At 63.5% G+C, this 19,809-nt stretch overlaps 1 protein-coding gene across 1 annotated transcript in view; it reads left to right on the top strand.

The window, feature by feature from the left end:
* ABLIM2 (actin binding LIM protein family member 2) overlaps window positions 1-19,809 on the top strand; it is a 146,642-nt gene that overhangs the window by 926 nt on the left and 125,907 nt on the right. The window lies entirely within an intron of this gene.

The raw sequence follows: 19,809 nt of genomic DNA, 5'->3' as shown, positions 1-19,809 counted from the left end.
GGGCCCCTGATTTGAGAGTCTCCTGTGGGCCTGGCACTGGGCGGAGGGTTGGTCCGTACCTTCCCTGGCAGGGAGGGGCCGTCACCCCATTTTTCAGGGTGCGACCGAGGCTCACCAGGCTTGAGTCCCTTGCTCGGCTCACGCAGCGGAGTGGGGATTCAAACCTGGTGCTCCCTGCCTCCTGTGCTCTTTCCTCTGAGCCTGTCTTGCCAAAGACTGCAGTATGGCCCTTGGCCATAGTGCAGAAACCACCGGGACAAGCTGGGGGGAAACGGGACCAGGGAGGGAGTGTGCATTTAGCGAGTGCTTGCCCTGAGCTCTGCTCTTGGTTTAGGAGGGCTGTTTCCAGGGACCCATCTCGCAGGGGAAATAGTCCCCTCCCCCTCCAACCAAGGAAGGAGGGACCGCACTGGCAGTGGGCGTTGGGAGAGTGGCTGAGAGCAAATGGCAGGCAGCGGGAGGCAGAATTCTCTAGAAGAGGATTTCTGAAATGGCCAACCTGTTCTCTGGAGGTGGCTGGGGAGCGGGGCGCCCTGAGACCCGGCAGAACCTGCAGACACATTTATCTAATGGCAGGTGGGGATAATGACAGGGTGCACACAGGGTAATTTTAGGTTTTCTGTGATCATAATTGATGGCTCCGGTCCCTCCTGTAATCAAGGGGAACCCTGGAAGGAGCACCAGCATTTGTGGTTGTCTTGGGAGAGGGGCTCTGTGGGCACCGGGGGCCGTGCGGGGTCGTGAATCCAACGAGCAAGGGGGCTGGGGTTTGAACCGTGCTGTCCGCCTGGTGGCAAATTGTGATCTTGGCGAATGGTGGCACCTTCCTGAGTTCGGCTTCCTGGGGTGTGAAGACAATATTCCTGGTCACCTGGAGCGGATGAGATTCGAGTGGGAAACCCTGCACATAGTAGGTCCTCAGTAGCTTGTGATGGTCACTGCTAGGCGGCCACGTTCCCTTGTCTTTGTGAGTTTGCCCAGCCCTTTGGAAATGCCAGCGCGCCTGCTCCCGTCCACCTGTGGCTCATGCCCCAGATGTGTCCCCGGGCCGTTATGTGCACCCCACACCGCAGTGGGGGGAGCGGTGGTCCCGCGTGCCTGGCGCCTGGCTCTCGTGTGTGGCCGCTGTGCACATCTGGCGGGTCAGGGGCTTCCATCATCAATGAGGGCAAGTGCCCTGATGCCCCCCTCCCGCCAAGAAGACTGGCATCATCCCAGAGCTTGGTGCTAACAGGTGTAGGTGGGCATCACTCTGTCCGGCATCCAGCTGCCCAGATGGGCCCTTTGGGCAAAGCCCGAGAGGCTGTACAACCTTCCCAGGTCACAGGCTCCCTCTCCTCCATGCCACCAGGCTGCAGGCACGTCTTCCTTCAGTTACATGATGTGGGTCACCTTTGAGATGGCTTGGGTGTGGCCTCAGGGCCCCGTGTATTTGCCTGCTTGGTTTGTGGCCTGTTTTTTTGGGTGGCCAGGGAAATTGTCAGAGGCGGCATCCTGTGTCAGACCTAGATCCAGATCCCACGCGCTAGCTACGGGTTCCTTGTGCCTCAGTTTCCCTGTGGTATGGAGGGAATGCCCTTAGCTCTGCACGTAGCCTTGGCCTGCTGGCACGGGGGCCAGCAGATAAGGAGTGTGGTGGTCTCCTGACGTTGCAGCCTGTGGGGTCACAGCGGGCGAGGTGGGGTTGAGGGGAGTCCCAGACCTGGGAGGGGCCCCAGGGCCAGCTCTGATGGATGCCAGGTCCTCGAGCAAGACCCGTGCTCTGTCTGGGCCTAGATGCCGTCCCTGGCGGCTGCAGGCCTGACAGGTGGGCATCCCCCAGCTGCTCAGAGGCTCCTGGCTCCTGGCCGGTTGGATCAATGTGCCGGGGCCGCCATAGCAAAGCACCACAGACGGGGCGGCTTAACCACAGACGTTTATTCTCTGGCTTCTGGAGGCGGGAAGTTCAAGTTCAAGGTGAGGGCCTGGTTGGTTCCCGCTGAGGCCTCCCTCCTCGACTTGTAGACGGACCTCTTCTCTCTGTATTCACAGGGCTTCCCTTAGGTCTGTGTCTGGGTCCAGATTTCCTGTTCTTAACAAGGGCACGCCGCTCGTGCTGGATTGGGGCCCACGTGACTGGCTTCGTGTTACCTGAATTACGCCATAGAGTCCCTCTCTCCAAAGGCAGTCCCGTTCTGCGTTACCAGGGGTAGGACTTCAGCATGTGGATTTGGAGGGAGGCACAGGTGAGCCCCAAACAGGTGCAGGGCCAGGTGGAGAGCCTGGGCGGCCGGCTCCACTGTCCTGAGTTCGTGGCTGCCTGGTTAAGATCTCGGAGCCGCGAGGGATCTGGAGAATGTCGGGGAGCAAACCCACTCACATGCACAGAGGGGAAGCTGAGGCCCGGAGAAGGGAAAGCAACCGTCCAGGGTCAAGGAGAGAGTGTGGCACAGCCAGAACCTGAGCCCCGGTCCCCTACTCTGGTTACCACGGCCCTGGGTATTTGGAACAGAGACACAGCCCTTCACCTACCCCGAGTGTGGACAAGGACCCACTGTGGGTAGCCGCAAAGGGGCTCACATCAGTGCCACAGGAAGTTAGCAGCTGCCTCAACGTGGAGGGGAGTGACGAGATACCAGCCCGCCGCGCGGTCACTCGTTCGGGGGGCTCATGCCTACCGCACGCCTGCCGTGTGCCCGGCACAGCGCCAGGCCCCCCGGGAAGAGCAGTGGACAAGAACCAACACAGTCCGCATCCCGCTGGAGCTGCTCACAGCCTGGGGGTGGGGGGAGCATTCTAGTTAACAGTACGTGAGGAGGTTTTAACGTCGGGAGAAACGCTTGAGCAGACAAGTTTAATTTAGACAACGGCGGAGGGCAGGGTTGTTCGTCATCCGCGATCTCCAGGCTGCAGACACAATAAAGGAGGAAAAGCCGGGGGACACGCGTCACGATGATGTCCGCAGCGGCCTCTCTCGTGGAAAGAGGACAAAGAAGGTTCCCCACGTCTGCGTCTTTATATACCCTCTGCGACTTTCCCAAATTTTCTTCATTGCGTGTGTTCTCCTTTGGCAGTGAAAGTGGGCAAGGAGTGCTGCCGAGTCTAAGCAGGGCGCACGAAGTCCGTGACTTGGTGGGAGTTCCAGAACATTCCGTTCTGCGGGGGCCGCTGTCCTTTGGCTGGGAGTGGGGGTGGACGGTGTTAGGGAGCTTCCCACAAGCAGGGGCCCTGGTGCCTGGCTTCTCTGCATGACTCTGTCAGAATCGGGTGCAGAAGAAGACCAATCATCCTGACCCAGAAATCCATCTGAAAAGGGCGGTTTCCTCGCCCGAGAACCAGCTGGCACGCTCTGGCTCCGCAGGGGCATCCCTGAGTCTGACCTGTTTCCTCTCGTGTTCAGGGGCACCCCCTGACCTGCCACCCAGGACCTTTGGATTCTGTCGTTGAGGTTAATTTGGGGTTAGATGGCATATTTTCTGGAATCAAGTTCTGACTTTGGTGAACTCTTTTTTTTTTTTTAATGTTTATTCATTTTTGAGAGATAGAGACAGAGCATGAGCAGAGGAGAGGCAGAGAGAGAGAGAGAGAGAGAGAGAGAGGGAGGGAGACACAGAAGCCGAAGCAGGCTCCAGACCCTGAGCCGTCAGCACAGAGCCCGATTCGGGGCTCAGACCCACGAACCGTGAGATCATGACCTGAGCCGAAGTTGGACGCTTAACGCACTGAGCCACCCAGGTGCCCTTGACTTTGATGAACTCTTGGCGAGTCCGGTCTTAACTGTCCCAGAAAGGGGAGTGTCACCCTCGCTTATGGAGAAGTCACGCGCCTGGGACCCTGACTCCCCAGAGCATCATCTGGAGTGTGGGAGAGCTGAGCTGCGTGGAGGAGATGGTCGCCTCGGGGTGATGACAGAAGAGGGTGGGAAGGGCCCCAGCCGGCAGGGTCTGTGCTGGCACCGGTCCTCGGCGGGGCCAGCCGTGGTGGCCGACAGCAGCAGCTGCCAGGACTCTGGTCCCTCCCCTCTGCACCGACACGGGGACTTCCTCACACCCCTTGCTCTGCCCCTGCCTCGACAGGACAGGACAAGGCCTCCACTGAACTCGGGTGTCGACGTTCCAGCTCGGTCACCTGCTGGCATTACTGATTGTGGAACCTCTGTGTGCCTCCGATGCCGCCTCCCCCAGGGGTCTCGGGTAGGGACTGAGGGTGCAGGTCCTGATGTGTGAGAGAGGCTGGAGAAGTCAGCTAAAAGAGCTGCCACAGGAGAACACGGTGGTGTTCGGATCGCGGCTCCGTTGTGGGTGACGACCGCGTTGGGAGCCACGGAGGGGACCGGCCAGATGTGTGCCGACTCGCATGGGCGGAGAGCCTTGGGCCTCAGGGCTGGTAGGACGCGGGGCAGAGCAGCCTGAGTGGAGTGTCTCTGTTTACTCGGGGATGTTTCCATTGCCGCGGCCTCTAGGGTGTCAGGAAGGACCGTACTTCAGTGTCACCGCAGCCACGGCTCACGGGACGCTCCCTCGGGCCCCACGCCTGGCCAGATGCTCCTGAGTTCTCACAGTGCTCCTCGGGGCTGCCGGGGTGTCCCCATGACCGGAGGGAGGCGTCCCCGTGACGGGAGGGGAAGCAAATACCCAGAAGGCCCTGGTGGCCGCCTGGCGTCGCGCCACACCCGGGCTTGAACCCCATGTGCCCAGACACTCCTCTTCCCACGTGGGTGGGCTCTGTGCGCCCACCTTCCCCCCACTGCCCCCCGCGCTTGCCTGAGCTGGCTTTTCCTGCCATTTACTGCCCCCCAGTAATGCGTGGCTGAGAGTTTGGGTTGGATAAGGCTTGGCCATTTCGTAATAATGCTTTGTAGTGACGGGGGGACTACAGGGTCCATCTTGTCCCCTGGGCCATGAAGCATATTTGCATCGTTCAGGTGTAGTACCTGCGTTCCCAGAGCCAGGGAGGCAGAGCCAGACTCCAACCCAGCTCTGTCTGCCTCCAGAGGGCACGCTCTTTCCCCTGCCTTCTCCAGGGGCTCCCGCCTGGGGTCCTGGCACCACCCAGAGATCCGCATCCAGATGGCTCAGACCACGAGGGAGAATTTCACCCCATCAAGCCCGCAAGCCTCTCTGTAGCCCGGCCCCACTGGCCCTGGTTCTCCCTTCCCCCAGGTCCCCGAGACCTTCTAGAGCAGCAGTCACGACTGCCCCGCGTCCCCGCTGCGGCGCCTGGCCCAGCCCCCCTGGCATCATCCAGCCCCATGGGTCGTGCCTCAGCTCCCGGGAATCCCAGCTCCACCCACCCGGGCCGCTGTGTGACGTTGGGCAGGCTGTCTTCCCTCTCTGGGCCTCAGCGTACCCGTCTGTAAAGGCAGGGCCTACCGTCACCCTCAGGGATGTGACCCGCTTCTGACAACCCTGTCCCCCCTCCACTGTCCCCAGAGAGATGGTCTGAGCTTGAGGCTGAGCCAGCATCTCAGGGAAGCATGGCCCCCATCATCCTTTTCTGCCACGTAGAGCTCGTCTGACAATTCGGTGGCAGGAAGCACTTGGCCTTTACACGGAGGCTCCCTGATGTAAGGGGGCTTCTCCGCAGCCTGCCAGGGAAGCCACGTCTGTGGGCGTCTGCCTCGTACCTGAGCCGGGATGCCCACGTCCTCCCTGTCCGTGGGCAGGACTGGGGAGGGCGGAACGTGTGCTTTGCATTTCGTGGCGCTCACTTTCCCTTGGCTGCAGCCAACAGCAAGCCCCGCTGGGTGCCGGGGCTGGTCCTGGGCGCCTTCTGCCTCCGTGGGCTCCTAGGCTGGTGGCAGCCCAGCCAGGCTTCTACTGAACAGGACGCGTTTGGGGGGCTCTGTGCACCATTTGCCTTGCCTGAAGATTTCTAAGCAACGAGAGAGGTCGTGTTGATGCCTTGGAAAGTACCGTCGGTGGCTTGGGGGTCAGGCTGACCTGGGCTCCAGTCCCAGTTGTCATCTGCTAGTTGGGTCCCGGCATCTGGGTTGCTTAGCTGCTCTTTGCCTCAGTTTCCCCACCTATAAAGTGGCGGTAAGAGCACCCCAGCCTTCTCCAGTGTTTGCCAGAGTCCAGAGCCTCTCTCTGACCCTCTGCCTCTCCTCGGACGTGGGCGGCCCCAGGATCCTACCGGAAGATGATGTCTCAGTTGGGGCTGCAGGTGGGTGTGAAGTTCAAGAAGGAGGAGTTGCCAGGACCATCCCCGTAGCCCCCACTTCAGGTTCAAATCCATCAGGATGACTCCCCCCGCCCCCAGCCTTTGCCCTGTGATGGCTGCAGTCCAGGTGCCTCTGGGGACAAGGACGTGGGTCCAGGCAGACTGCCGGGGGAGCGACCCCAGGAGGCACAGGTTGAGAGGACGAGGGGGGAGAAGGGGAGGGGGGAGAGTGGGGGCATTCGCATGGGTGGGCAGCTCCTCAGGGCAGTCCCGTGTTGGGGGGAGTGGGATGCTGGGGTCTTTGCCCTGCAGGGTGGGCGTGGTCCCCCCCGTCTGGTCCAGGGCCAGCGAGTGTCCACCGTGCTGTGGGGGAGCCTCAGGTTGCAAAGCAAAGTGGTGCATGGGTTTGCAGCACGGAGGGGTCAGCCAGCTCCCGTCCTTGTCTGCCACGGGAGACCTAGGGATGGGGAGGGGACAGGTGTCACCGCAGCTGCCACACCCGCTGTGGCTCCCACGTGCTTCGGATATGGTCCGGCCTCAGCTTCGGGCCACCTCTGTTCCCAGCCATCAGCAGCCCCTCAAGGGCTCAAAGCCATTCCAGAATGTTCCGATGACTGTTTATTGAGCACCCACTGTGTGCAGAGCGCTGTCCTTGCTTGTGGTACCCAGACGCCCTTGCTTGCGGTACCCAGACGCCCTTGCTTGCCTTTTTCCTGCCGCTTTCTCCACCGCCCCCCCCCCCCGCCCCGCCCCGGCCCCCGTGCTGGAGCTCCTCCCCCTCAGTCTTCCAGGCTTCCAACCAGAGCTCCAGACCGGCTGTGACGCTATCCCCGCTCTCTCGGGGACTTCACTGCCCTCCCTCCGCAGAGCTGGTGGGCGGTGGGCAGGGCTGGGGTCTCCTGCTGAGGACCAGACCGCTGCCGTGTGACCCAGGGTTAGGTCCCGCCCCTCCCCCCATGCCTCGTCTGGGATGGTGTGGTGAGCTGAGTAATGGCCCCCTGAAATGTCCCTGTCCTTGTCCCCAGAACCTGGGCCTATGTTGGAAAGGGACTTTGCAGATGGGATTCAGTTAAGGACCTTGCCTTGGGGAGACTACCCAGTGGGCCCCTTGTGATCCAGGCCCCTCAGGAGAGGGAAGCAGGAGGAGGAGAGGGGAGAGGAGGGCCGAAGCAGAGGTCAGAGGAGGGGGGACCGAGGAGGGTCTGGGAGCCTAGGAACCAGGCGCCTCCAGAAGCTGGACGGGGCGGACGAGGGGTCCTCCCCGGGAGCCTCCAGGAGGAGCCGGCCCTGCGGACCCATTTCAGACTCCGAACCCCAGACCTGTGAGAGATGACGTCTGCTTCAAGCCTGTAGGTCTGTGACCATCTGTGGCAGCTGCTGCCTGCACCTCCGACGGCCCACGTTCCCCACCTTCCCCGCTGCTGGGTCGGGAGGCCCAGGGAGAGGCAATGTCTGCAAAGGGGGGATTGTTCCCGACCTCCTCAGGGGTGCGAGGCTGTGTGGTTTCAGTGCACGCACGCGGCCAGGGCCTCCTGCTCCTGGCGGTGTTTGGGGAGCACCTTCGTGAATAATGAATGCGCGAGGACTGCCCGTTGGAAGAGGAAAGGCAGGGAGGGGCCGGTGTTTACCGAGAACCTCCGGGCTCCCGCTCCGGCTCACGTGGGCCTCTCGGTGTCCAGGGCGGTGGGGTCGTGCCCCAGGCTCCGGACGCCTGGCCAGGGCGCCCGCTCACTGACTGGGCGGGGCCTGCGCACGGATGGTCCGTGTTCTGAGCGTTCCTCCTGATTAGTCCCAGCTTCCTGACTGGGTGGGAAACCGGGGCTGGACGTCCGTGGTGTGTCCCGTAAGTCACCAGCCCGGATTCCAGCCTGCGAGCTCCCGGATCCAAACCCACGTCGCCCCTGCTCACGTGGCCCTCTTGGACCTCAGCCAGCCTTCCTCTCTTGTGGTCAGTGTCAGACCTGACCCCCAACATCTGTGCGGTTTCAGACGGTCCGCGTCTGCGGGGTCTGGAGCCAGGCATTTCTCTAGTTCTGGGGGCACAGTCTGACACCCCCTGGGTGGGTGGGGGCAGGGGGATCTCACACAATCTGCTTTCCCCCGGTACTGGGTGAGCCCGGGTCTCGGGATGGTGCGTGAGCGGCTCTGGGGTCGGCGGGAAGACGTAGGACGGTCTGGTGGAGAGGTGATTGGGTCCTAGCTCTGGCTGCGTCCCCCCCGGCAGGTGCCTCCACCCTCGGAGGCCTCACCCCTCACGTGCCGTTGGGGCTGGGGGCGTCTTCCGGGTCCTGCCAGCCCTGCACCCGGGTGTGGGCACCTTGGGACACAGGATTTGCTCTCAGGCAGGCAGGTGATGGCCGTGGCCGCGGTGTTTCCCACCCGGGGCCCCGGCACCCCGAGCACACCTCCCGCTGCCCCTGTGACGGCTGGGGCCTCTTGCCCGTGCGGCACCTTAGGCACTGCTCAGCCCTCTGGGTCCCTGCCCACTGCCTCTCTCACCCACCCGCCTCAGGTAAAGCAGCAGCTGGTCGGACCGAGACGTGAGAAACGTTTCTGGATGTGCAGCCCTGTGCCCGACACACGGAGGGCGCTGGGCAGACCAGGGCGGCAGGGACCCTTCCCCGTGGAGGTCACAACCCAGACAGACAGGGAACAGGTGTATCGGAACCTGGTGGGAGGCAGAATGGGGACAAGACAAGAGGAATCGCGTCCGTATGGCATCAGGGAAGGCTTCCTGGAGGAGAGGGCACGGACTTGAGTCCCAGGACCGGCACGTGAGTGGTGACTGGGGAGGCAGGAGGCTCAGCACGAAGGCAGGAAGGTGGGGAACGAGGGCGTCCGGGCATCAGCAGACCGTCCGGTGGGGCCAGAGCGGATGAGCCGCCCGGCAGGGGTCAGGCCGGGCGGTGAGGAAGGAGTCAGGACGGCGACCAGGTGTGAGCGCCAGTGGTGGGCCCGGAGCCATGGCGCCGGCGAATGTCTGCCGTCCTGCCGTGGTGCCAGCACCCCTGTGTTCAAGCCCAGATCGACTCGTGGGCCTCCGAGGCCCCCCGATCCGCCTCCTTGTTTGTCGTGCTGATCCAGTGGTTCGCCTCCCACTGAAACCGGGCCTGGCCTGCCAAGTGCTCGGGGAGTAGTAGTGGGTGCGGGGTGACACGCATCAGCTCCCTCACACACGTCCCGGGGTGCTGCAGAAATCAGGAAATGCGATATGTGTACAAGAAGCCCGGCATCCAGCGAGGCGCCTCCCTGCCTGTCCCTAGTGGGGGAGGGAGTAGGGTGCAGTGTGGGTGTGGCTAAAGGGCAGGGCGGGTGTGGGTGCAGGGCAGTGTGGGCGTGGTTGCAGGGCCCAGAGGGTGCTGTGGGGTGCAGCCTGGCCACGGGCTACTACACGGGATGGGCGGGGTCCCCAGGGCTGGGTGGGTGGGGGCTCCTGGTGCCGGGGGACGAAGGGTGGCGGTGCCCCGTCTGCAGGCCACCTGGGACTCGGGCTGCCTTGATTGCTCTCCCCTGCAGGCCCTCTAGTTCCCTGCTCGCTCTGTCCCCCTGGCCAAGCCGGGCCCCCTGAAGCCTGTAAGGCCTAGGGCTGGCATGACGCGTCCCTCCACCGATGCTGCCTCTCCCCCTCCTCCCTCGGCCTCCGTCTCCTGCACCGTGGTCCCTTCTCTGTCTGTGTCCTTGTGGGCAGTGGCTCAGCCAGCAGGCTTTGAAGGAGCCGAGAGGACTTTGGACAGGCAGTGGCTTATGTGCCCGAGCCCCGGGGCGGGGAGGGGTGGGGGCCGGTGAGGGCCTCTAGGGGGGTTCGTTGCAGCCCAGCGCAGGAAGCTCTCCTGGCAGGTGATGCCGTCGGCGAGGTCACGGGGCTGGAGAAGGGGGGACTCAGCCTCCCACCACTGGAGGGGATGCGTGGCAATAATTTCCTCACCATTCTGGAGGCCGGCGGGCCGCTCCCCCCAGCGTCACCGGGCTGAAGTGAAGGTGTCAGCGGGGCCACCACTCCGGGGGCTCCGGGGAGAACGCACTCCTTCCTCTTCCAGCTTCTGGGGCAGCGACCCCCCATCCCTTCCCGCCCGTCTCCCTTGCCTCCCTCCCACCAGGACGCTCGTGAGTGCATCGGGACCTGCCCGGACCATCCATGACGGTCCCCGTCTTGAGACCCTTAACCGGATCGCACCTGCGGCGAAGGGCATCCCCCAGCATCCGGCAGACAGCCTCCGTGCCCACCGCTTCTGGGACCCGCACTTGTCCTCACCCTGTGGGGTCTCCAGCCCGGCAGAGGGTTTTCGAGGATGACTTCTCATTGGGGAAAAAAAAAAAAAAATGCGACTCTTAACTCGGCTAAATTTAAACTTCCCCAAACCCCATGAGCTGGATCCCGTCACCCACCGAGCCTTAAGTACATCCGCGCCCTTTGGTAGAGGAATCGCTTCTTCGGGACTCTTTCTGCAGAGGCTCTGGAGCACAGACACGGGTTTGTCGTGCGGCGCAGGGCGGGCACTCTGTGCACCGCGGCCGTCCCGCCCCCAGAGCGCGGGGCACGTTCATCACTGTCCGTCCAGTGGGGGCTCTCAGACCCGCTTCTAAATGGGTTGTATTTATTGGCGTTTCCTGAGCCGGACGTCAAGATGGAGAAGATCCTAAGATATTCGTTAATTCGACGGATAATAAACAGCCCTTTGTATGTCAACATGTGTTTTTAGTGGCCCGAGGGGCGTTGGTTCACAGTCGGGCAAGTCTCCTCAATGTCCGGCTTGAGAGACGACGGCTGGACTTCACGTCTGGCCCGTGTCCAGCCGGTCCCGATGCCGCACGTGCCCTCGGGACGAGGTGCGAGTGGACCCGGGAAGCAGCATCTGAATCTTGTTCCGAAAGTGGCTCTGACTCCCCGACGGGGTCTCAGCCCCCTGCCCCCCAGTGCTCCCAGCCCACACTCCTTGGAGAGCCGCCGGTCCAGGCGGGGTGCCCTGCAGTCGTGACGACGGTGATGAGGGGTGGGCGAGCCCACGCGTCAGTGCTGGCGACGGGTGAGGAGCAGGGGACGCGGAATCCCACGCGCCGCTCCGTGTCCGGGGCGCACGCACGGAAGACGCGCCGGGAGAAAACGCAGCAGCGCGCGGGAGGGTCGTGGGCACCTTTTGCGCCCCGGCTGACGCCGGGCTGCTCCTGCCGACCCACTTTGAGGACGCGCAAGGGGCAGGGTTCGGCTCAGGGAGGCTTGATTTGAGGGCAGCTGCCCGGCTCTCCGGGCCCCGCGCCGGCTCCGGGGACGCATTCCCCATTTCGGGAGGAGCGTGCTCGCCGTGGAAGTGGGGCGGTGGGTGGCACGACGCGTGACCAGCACGGGAGTTTCACGCGGGCGTGTGCGTCGGCTGCAGTTACAGACGGGAGGGGGTTCTGCTCTGGAGCAGATTCCAGGGTGGTCCGTGAGGAGAGAGCCCGGGTGCCCGCACCCCGCCGAGCTGCAGCAGAAAAGCTAAATATAGCCCGGGCCTGTGCCGGTCTCCGCAGGGGCCCCCGCCCCTGCCGCCGCGGCCGGAGCTCGGGGGAGCGATTGAGTTGTCTAATAAAAATCGATCCGGGCCTGGCGGAGAAGTCGCGGATCCCCGTGGGGCGGGGGCGAGGCTCCCACGCTGCGCACAGGGCGCTCTGGCTCGGGACGCGCGACGTGCGCGAGGTCAGGCGGCTGGTGACGGGGGGCGGGGTTCACACGGGCCTGGCCGGCTCTCGGGAGACCCCCCCCCCCAGTGCCGCCTCCCCCAGGGACACGTGTCTCCTCGTGAGGTCTCCAGATCGTCCTGCTTCTCAGTAAAAGGTGCCTCGGGGGTGGCGAGAACGGCCGTGGCGAGAACGAGAGCAGTGGACAAGTAGTGGCCATTTGGCCCCCCGGACACTGAGGGGTGGCGGCCACATGCCTGTTTTGCAGGTGGGGACGGGGAAGCCAGGTGGCACCGAGAAAGCCACCAGGAGTCCCCAGCTGGCAGGTGGAACCAGCATTTGCCCTCGGGCGTTCCCTTTGGACTCTGGGCTCCCGCTGACCTGTGACGACGTGCTTCCTGTGATCTGCACCAAATGTGGGTCAGCTTCCCACCGACGCCTCCTGGGACCCTCTGCGACCCTGCGTGACCCGTCCCTGAGCTCAGAGCCTGCGTTGGTTCATGTGCGTGTGGGGTTTTCCTCCACACCTCGGCTGGCCGAGGCCGGGGGCTCCTGACGCTCCGACGGCTGGGCTGGGGCTGGGCTGGGGTGTTGGCGGTGGCTGTCACTGCCCGGAGCCCTGGGGACGGGGTAGGAAACATTCTGAAAGGGTCTTATACAGAAACCGTTGCTTTTCTTAAAATAGGACCCACAGCCTCCAAGGTGGGTACCTTGGAAAGGGCATCTTGCTAGAAAGTGGGGTCCTGAGGGCCGTTTCTGCCCCGCCCCAGTGGCCTGGGGACCAGCACTGATGTCCTGCTCGGGGCTCTGATGCCTCCCTTCCTGGACCTTCTTGACTGACTTCCTATTTCCTCTGTGAGGACCTGCCTCTCCCTGGTGGGGGGGACTGATATCAGGAAGGACACCCCCTTCGCAGAAGACCCTTCTCTCTGCCCCGAAGGAGGGGGCCCCGCCCTGGGTCCTGTGGGCGGCACGGCAGCATCTTCCAACCCGCAGCCAACCAGCCCAGCGTCCATGGGGGAAGGGGGGGGGGGGGGCAGAGGCGGTGGCTTCACTTGAGTGTATCGATCTGCTGGCCAGGTGCTGGAGGTGACCCTGAGTTAGTTCCTCGTCCAGGCATAATGAGAAAGCCAGACGGTACGTGATGAAAACACAGCATGAGAAAGCACTTCTCTGGGGACAGAGAGAAGCCGGCTAGTGAAGCTGCTCGGAGAGAGAAATCCTGGCAGGCTTCCTGGAAGAGGTGGCATTAAGCAAGTAGGTGTTAGCCAGACGAAGCCGTGGGGAGAAGGGCGCCCCGCAGCAGGCACAGAGCCCTGGAGGAGAGACTGGAGGGTGTGCTGGAGAAACTCCACCGGTGTCGGTGCCCCAGGTTAGGCCCTGGGTGAGGTGCCAGGGCCCCACAGCCCTGTCTGACTCTCCTGTACGTGGTCTCCCTGCGCCTGTTTGGCATCGCGCTCGCAGGTGGTGTTCAGGGAGCATGTGAGGGGCTGAAGAGGCACAGGGGAGAGGAGGGGAGAGGGAGGACTTCGTGCTTCCGCAGGCACAGACCCTGCGTCTTCTGACAGGGCTGCTGGGGTCCAGGGTGCTGGCGACTCAGCCAGTGATGCCAGGCCAGGCCAGGTTTAGGGGGCTGTGGGTGTCACGACCCCTGCAAGAGAGATATTGCCCAAGAGCTGGCGTGCCCGGGTCAGGGAGGGCTTGCGGGTCCCCGTGCAGGGGAGAGGGAGGCGGGAGCAACAGAAGGGACGCCGTGCTGAGGCCCCTCCTCGTCCTCCCCACCTGCTGCCGAGCTGTCTTCCGTGGCCCTTTGGCCCCTCTGGACTGGGGTTCCTCGAGGGTCACGTGGGGTCAACCCCCTCTGAGGGCTCAGGGACAGGGGTGCTATCTCGGGGAGGGAGGTGGCACCGGCCGGGCGGGAGAGAGGCTGGGCGTGCCGGCCAGCCCCTGTCCTGGAAGCCCGGACCCCCTACTCCCACGCAGCAGGCTGACCCCGCAGCCCGTCCACAGCTCTCCTGAGAATAGCAGAAGCAGCCCTTTTACAGGCTTTCCCCATGTCATTAAATCTGTGACTCTGTGAAGCCAGGGGACACAGGTGACAAGGGCGTGTGCCCGCTGCGTCTGAGGTGAAGAGTCATCTCAACGGCTACGGCGCTCTCCCCGGCCGGGGGCTGCTGGGGCAGCGACGTGAGGCCCCCCAGACCCCCGCCGTCTGGAAGTCCGGTCCGGCGAGGGAGGCTGGCAGGGGACCATACAGGCACAGGCCTTAGTGCCTCAGTGCCACCTAGACCAGCGGGACTCAGAGACCCAGGGAGGGGCTTCGGGCCAGTCCGAAACCCTGGTGACAGCCGGGCCGCGGCTGTCCCAGCTCTGGAGTAGAACCTTCTCCATTCCCCACGGCGTGCCCGACTCCAGGGACCGTGGCAGTTTGGCAGCGGACGTATGTGGCTGGCGGTGGGTGGGGACGGTCACTGGCCTCCGTGGCAGCAGCAGGGGAGTGTTGACCGGCGGGCAAGGAGGGGCCGCCCCACCACCGCTGCCACGGAGGAGCTGGGTCCCTCCCCGGCCTCTGAGCTCTGTGGCAGGTGCCGGGCTGTTCGTACCCCTTCCTGTTCAGACACTCGTCCGCTCTCTGTCCGAGGTGATGGAACCATGCGACACACGGCCGAACGTCAGCAAATTTGGAATGCGGAGGAAAGGAGGGCGAGCCAGTGCGCTGAGAGCGTCGTCGACAACGGTCCTCCTACTTAGAACCCAGAATCACGCTGGCAAACGGGGCTCCCGTGTGCAGACCCGCGAGGGACCTGCCCCGAATACTGAGCACAGCAGATCCACCCTCCCCCGCGGTGTCCTGTGCGACCGCTGAATTATTCAGATATCGATTACTTGACTCAGCTTGAACAAAGAGACCCGAGTCGCGTTCGTGGCTGGCAAAGGCCACTTCCCTGCGTGCCCGCGAGCTTCTGGCGAAGGGAAATGAATTGCAGGCAAACGCTGAACCAGGCCCCATGTGGCCGTGGTCTTGCGAAGGAGGACGGTGGGCTGGTAATTAACTGCAGGGCACGTCCGGGCCCGGACTGGCGGGTCCCCACGGGTCTTCCGTAAGATTGTAGCTCATGTTTCTTCCCAGCTCTGGGGTGTTTGTGACACTGTTAGTTTTTCCAGAATCCTCGGAAATACTCAGGGCTCTGGGGTGGAGGTGGGGGAGGCAGGACGCTGAGGCCACAGGGCCAGAGTCAGGGCTGCCTGTGCCCTGGGCCCCGGGCCCCGCCCCCCTCCCTGAGATGGCTGGGGGTGGGGGGAGAGGGAAGGGGGATGGGTGGGGGCAGGGTGGAGGTCGGCTGAGCTCAAAGCCCGGTGGGATCACCTTGGAGGAGCAGTGCCCGCCCACCTGCCCCGCAGCAGGTGACCCCAATAATTTCAATGAGAAAAGAGGCTTTAAAAGACACGGTTCACACACCCAGGCCCCATTTGTGCTCACGGGAAGTGTCCTGGTCCTCGCCACCTCCCAGCGGCCTCTGGGCTCCCTGACGCCCACCTGACGCCCGCCTGACGCCTGCCTGACGCCCGCCTGACGCCCGCCTAACTGGCCAGCCGGAGCCTGCCTCTCTGCTAAACTCTGTCACCAGCCCTCCACTGCCTCCCACACGCATCTGGGTACCACTCTGGCCAGAGGGGACCTTACAGGGGGGCCCCGAGCATCCAGTTTTGCAAAAGCCGACTGATGAGCAGAAAAGGAAAAATCTGTGACTCCCAGCAACACAGGAACCCCCCCAGGCCCCACTGCTGTATTTTCTCCTGGCTCTTGCCTCTGCGTGGACCCTCAGGTGGCACCCCGTGCTTGTCTCCTCGACCTTCAGGAAGCTTCTATGGCAAGCAGTATCGCAGCGACCGCAGGTGGCTCTGAGCGGGTTTTCCGTGCTTCGCTGACCACATTCTCTCTTTCCTTCACCAGGTGGACAGTGTTTCCCGTTTTGTTGTTTTGTGTGTTTAACATGTTTAAATTGAGATAACATACGCATAATGTAGAACCTACATTGGTGTCAAGGACATTCACATTCTTGTGAAACCTGCACCACCCTCCGTCTCCAGGGTGTCTCCATCTCCCCAACGGAAACCGTGTCCCCTGAACTGATTCTCTGTGCGCCCCGCCCGCAGCCCCTGGCGACCTCCATTCTGCCTTCGCCGGGCATCTGATGCTCTGGGGACCTCAGAAGTGCAGTCACACGGTGTTTGTCTCTGCCGCTGCCTCGCTGCACTGACCGTAACGTCCTCCAGGTCCGTCCACGTGGTGGCAGGTGTCGCCAGGTCCTTCCTGCTCCAGGCTGGGAGACGCTCCATCGGGTGGACCGCGTTGTGCTTCGCCGTTCGTCTGTTGATGGGCACCTGGCTGCTTTTGGCCACAGGGGTGCACATACCCGTTCTCCTCCGCCTCCTCGGGCATAATCCAGATTTCTGCATCGGGGGCGGACTCCGGGGCTCGGCCGAGGGGCTGAGACCCGGCCCCTCCCCACCCCACTGCCCGTCACCTCCTCGTGAGCACCGGTGCCCGGGCCGTGGCGCTGAGCTCCTAGGGGTCCCTCCTCCCACCCCTGCAAAGTTGCTTCAGGGGCCCGCCTTCCCTTGCGTTTCCCCCCTCCATCAGCCAGCGTTTGGGTGACCTCCAGCCGGCTCTCCCTGACCTCCCCCACCCCCCACCGATGCACCTGTGTGTCCTCGTGTCTGGCTGCATCTGTGCCCTTTCTGTCCCCCTCCCTCGACCAGGGATCCCACAGGAGGCACTTCGGCACCCCTCCCCCGCCCCTCTCCGCCCCCGCCGTGCTCCCCCAACCCCTCCACCCCAGAGCCAGCACACATCTGCTGCAGCCCAGAGGCCTGAGCTGTGGGTGGGGGGCATGACCCCGGGCCGCAGCTCCCAGGAACCGGGACAGCGTCCACATGAGAGCGGGGTGGCCTGGGGCTCCCTGGGAAACACAGCCCCGTGCTTGGGAAAGTTGCAGGGCCCAGGTGCTGAGGTGTAAATTTATCCACACTGAGCTGGAAAACATGCTGCCCCTTCATTCCCCTGCTTCCCCGGTCCCAGGAGCGTGATTCATAGGCCCGCCCTGGTCGGCCCCCTCACGGCGCCCCGTTGTCTGGGACGCAGGGACGCTGACCCACGGAGCAGACCCCACGGTGGGCGGCAGGCGGCGGCTGGGGCCCCCCCTCCGTCGTGCTTTGGGGGTTTGCCGCCCTGGGCACAGCATCGACTGGCACGTTTTGCTTTCATTGTGTAATTAAATTAAATTCACCATTTTCACCATTTCCGGGTGTCCAGCTCAGTGGCCTAAGTGCATTCACGTTGTCGTGAGGCCGTCCCCACCCTCCTCCCCAGAACTGTTTTGTGTCCCTGGACTGACACGGGGCTCCCCGTCCCCGCCCCCGGTCCCCACCGTCCACTTGTGTCGGCGGATCTGACCCCTCCGGCCCCTCGTGGAAGTGGGATCCTTGCACTGAGCCGAGTGTCTCCGGGGTTCATCCGTGCCTGGCGTGCGTCAGAATTTCCTTCCTCTTTCGGGCCGAACAATATTCCGTTGTTGATCATCCACCTGCTGGTGGCCCCCCCGGGCTGCTCCCACTTCGCCTGTTGTGAATCGTCTGCGGTGGCCACGGGTATGCGGTCCTGATCTGACGGTCCCATCAGCAGCTCTGCGGCCGGTGGCCTCACGACCGTCCCGTGGTCCCGCCCTCAGCAGGGCCCGGGCGCCAGGCCCTCATGGGGCACGTTACGCGTGGCTCTTGGGTTTCCCTCCCCATGGCCTCCCGGGGCTGGGCGCCGTTTGTGTCCCCGGTGCACAGAAGAGAAACTGAGGCCGGCAAGGTGCCGGGCGCTGGATGGAGGAGTGGCCGCGTGCGGGACCCACATCACCCCTTTCCCCGGAGCGCGCCCAACGGCCTGTCTGCGTCAGTCCATTCGCTGGCTAGCGCGTTGGCTCGTGGAAGCCCCAGTGGTCCCACCCTGCGTCCCGTGCTGGCTTACACGGGGGGAGGAACCGGCGAGGGGTGAGGGGGTTCGGGCTGCACGGGAGGCACGCAGGCCCGCTGGCCACACGCATGTTCCGACTCGCCGCGAGCCCCGCGGAGGTGTCTGCGCCCGTGCAGACCCGACAGATGCCCGGGGCCGGAAGTGCTAAATGGAAGTAACTTCCACCAAACTGCTCTCCCCAGGGCCGTCCCGATTTCTGCCTTTGCCCAAAGGAGGCCTGAGTTCCCGGTCCCGTCCCCTCCCAGCCCGGCACCGGGCAGCCTGTCTGTTCCCATTTGCCGAGAGGATGGGAAGCAAGCCCCCGCCCCCCCCACCTTTGAGCTGCCTTCCCAGGGACTGGGGGCACCGAGAGCCCTTTCTCCATTTCCGGGCCACGTGTGCCTCCGCAGATTTCCTGTCCCTCCTTTGCCTATATTCCTATCGGCTGCTCATCTGTGTTTGTTGACTCGGGAGGCGGATGGGTGTGTGGACTGCGCTTTGTCAGGCCGGGGGTGGATCCCCGGCGATCTCGGTGCGGGATGGCACCCCCACGGGCCAGTGCGGGGGTGTGCGTGTCCGAGGGTGTCGGTGGCACAGTAGCCCGGCTGGCAGAAACACAGCCCCCCCCAGCCCACCCTTCTCGGTGGCTGGTCTGCCCTGCAGGCGGCTCTGGGGGCCACCGAGGTGTCCCTGGGCCTCTTGTAGCTTCCCATGGCCCCAGGCTTCCCAGCTGCTGACCCCTCCGCCGGACCCACTGCCCCTCCGAAGCTTTCTCTGTCTCGTTCGGAAGCCGGCAGAATTTGTTCGATTCTTTATTTATTACTTTTATTTTTTAATGTTTATTTTTGAGAGAGAGAGAGACAGAGTGTGAAGGGGGGAGGGGCAGCGAGAGAGGGAGACACGGAATCCAAAACGGGCTCCAGGCTCCGAGCCGTCAGCACAGAGCCGGACGCAGGGCTCGAACCCACGAGCCGCACAAACCGTGAGATCGTGACCTGAGCCGAAGTCGGATGCCTAATCAACAAGCCACCCAGGCGCCCCTCCCCTTCAGATTTTAGAGCCCAGCCCTGCTGATGCCCTGACTCGGGAGCTCGGCCTCCCGAACAGTGAGAGCACAGGTGTCTGCCGTTCAAGTCCCCCAGTGTGGGGTCATTTGTCACCGCAGGTGCGGAAACCTGATGCCGTCACCAGCTGGGAAGGACAGACGTCATTTAGCAAGCGCCACCGTCTCCCAGGCTGGGCGCCGGGTGCCTTCACCTACAACCTGTCATTTGTCTCCCTGCAACCTGGCAGGTAGGCATCCCCCTTTTACGGACAAGGAGACTGAGGCTCAGAGAGGTTATGTCTCTGGGTCAAGGTCACCCAGCTGCTCAGCGATGATGGAGCTGGTTGCACACCCAGGGCGGCCTGAGTTGCAGAAGGGGAGGTGAGGGAAGCGGCAGGTGGACGCAGACGGGCGCGGCATTCTCTTTTCCCCGCTATGGATTGCCGGGGGCTTCCAGGCAGAGGTGTCCAGCATGCAGCTGGCTCTGGGGGCTGAGTGCTCAGGAGAGGCCGGGGCTGGGCCCTAGAAATCCTTGCTCAGGGCCCGGACGGTGTCGCAGATCCCTCCAGACCCCAATTTTTATGCCCCCGAAAAAGCGTCGGTGTCTTCTTTCCTTTAAAGTCACCTTGAGAATCTGCACCATCTGCTGGAAAGTTCCAGGCTCCGATCTCATTTGTTTCTTGTCTTTTAAGCAGATGTGAGTGAACAACAGAGCAGTGATTGGTGGGGAGTGAAGGATCGTGCCGGAATGTGGGGCAGGGGTGTGCCGGGAGGAGGGGGAGGGAGCCCATAGGATCCTCACTGGCGGAGATGCTGGGGCCGCCTGGGACCACACGCTCCTTTCCTTTTTGGTCGGAGCCCCTTCCCAAGCCGCCTGATGCACCCGACTGCTCCTGGGGTGCGGGCTGCTGTGTGGGTGGCAGGGGAGGACTGTCCACGAGGCAGGGTGGCCGGGACCACATCC

This window comes from Neofelis nebulosa, chromosome 3 (assembly GCF_028018385.1).
Source record: "Neofelis nebulosa isolate mNeoNeb1 chromosome 3, mNeoNeb1.pri, whole genome shotgun sequence".
Classification (NCBI taxonomy): Eukaryota; Metazoa; Chordata; class Mammalia; order Carnivora; family Felidae; genus Neofelis; species Neofelis nebulosa.
The sequence above is the reverse complement of the archived record's forward strand: the minus strand, read 5'-3'. Positions and strand labels throughout refer to the sequence as shown.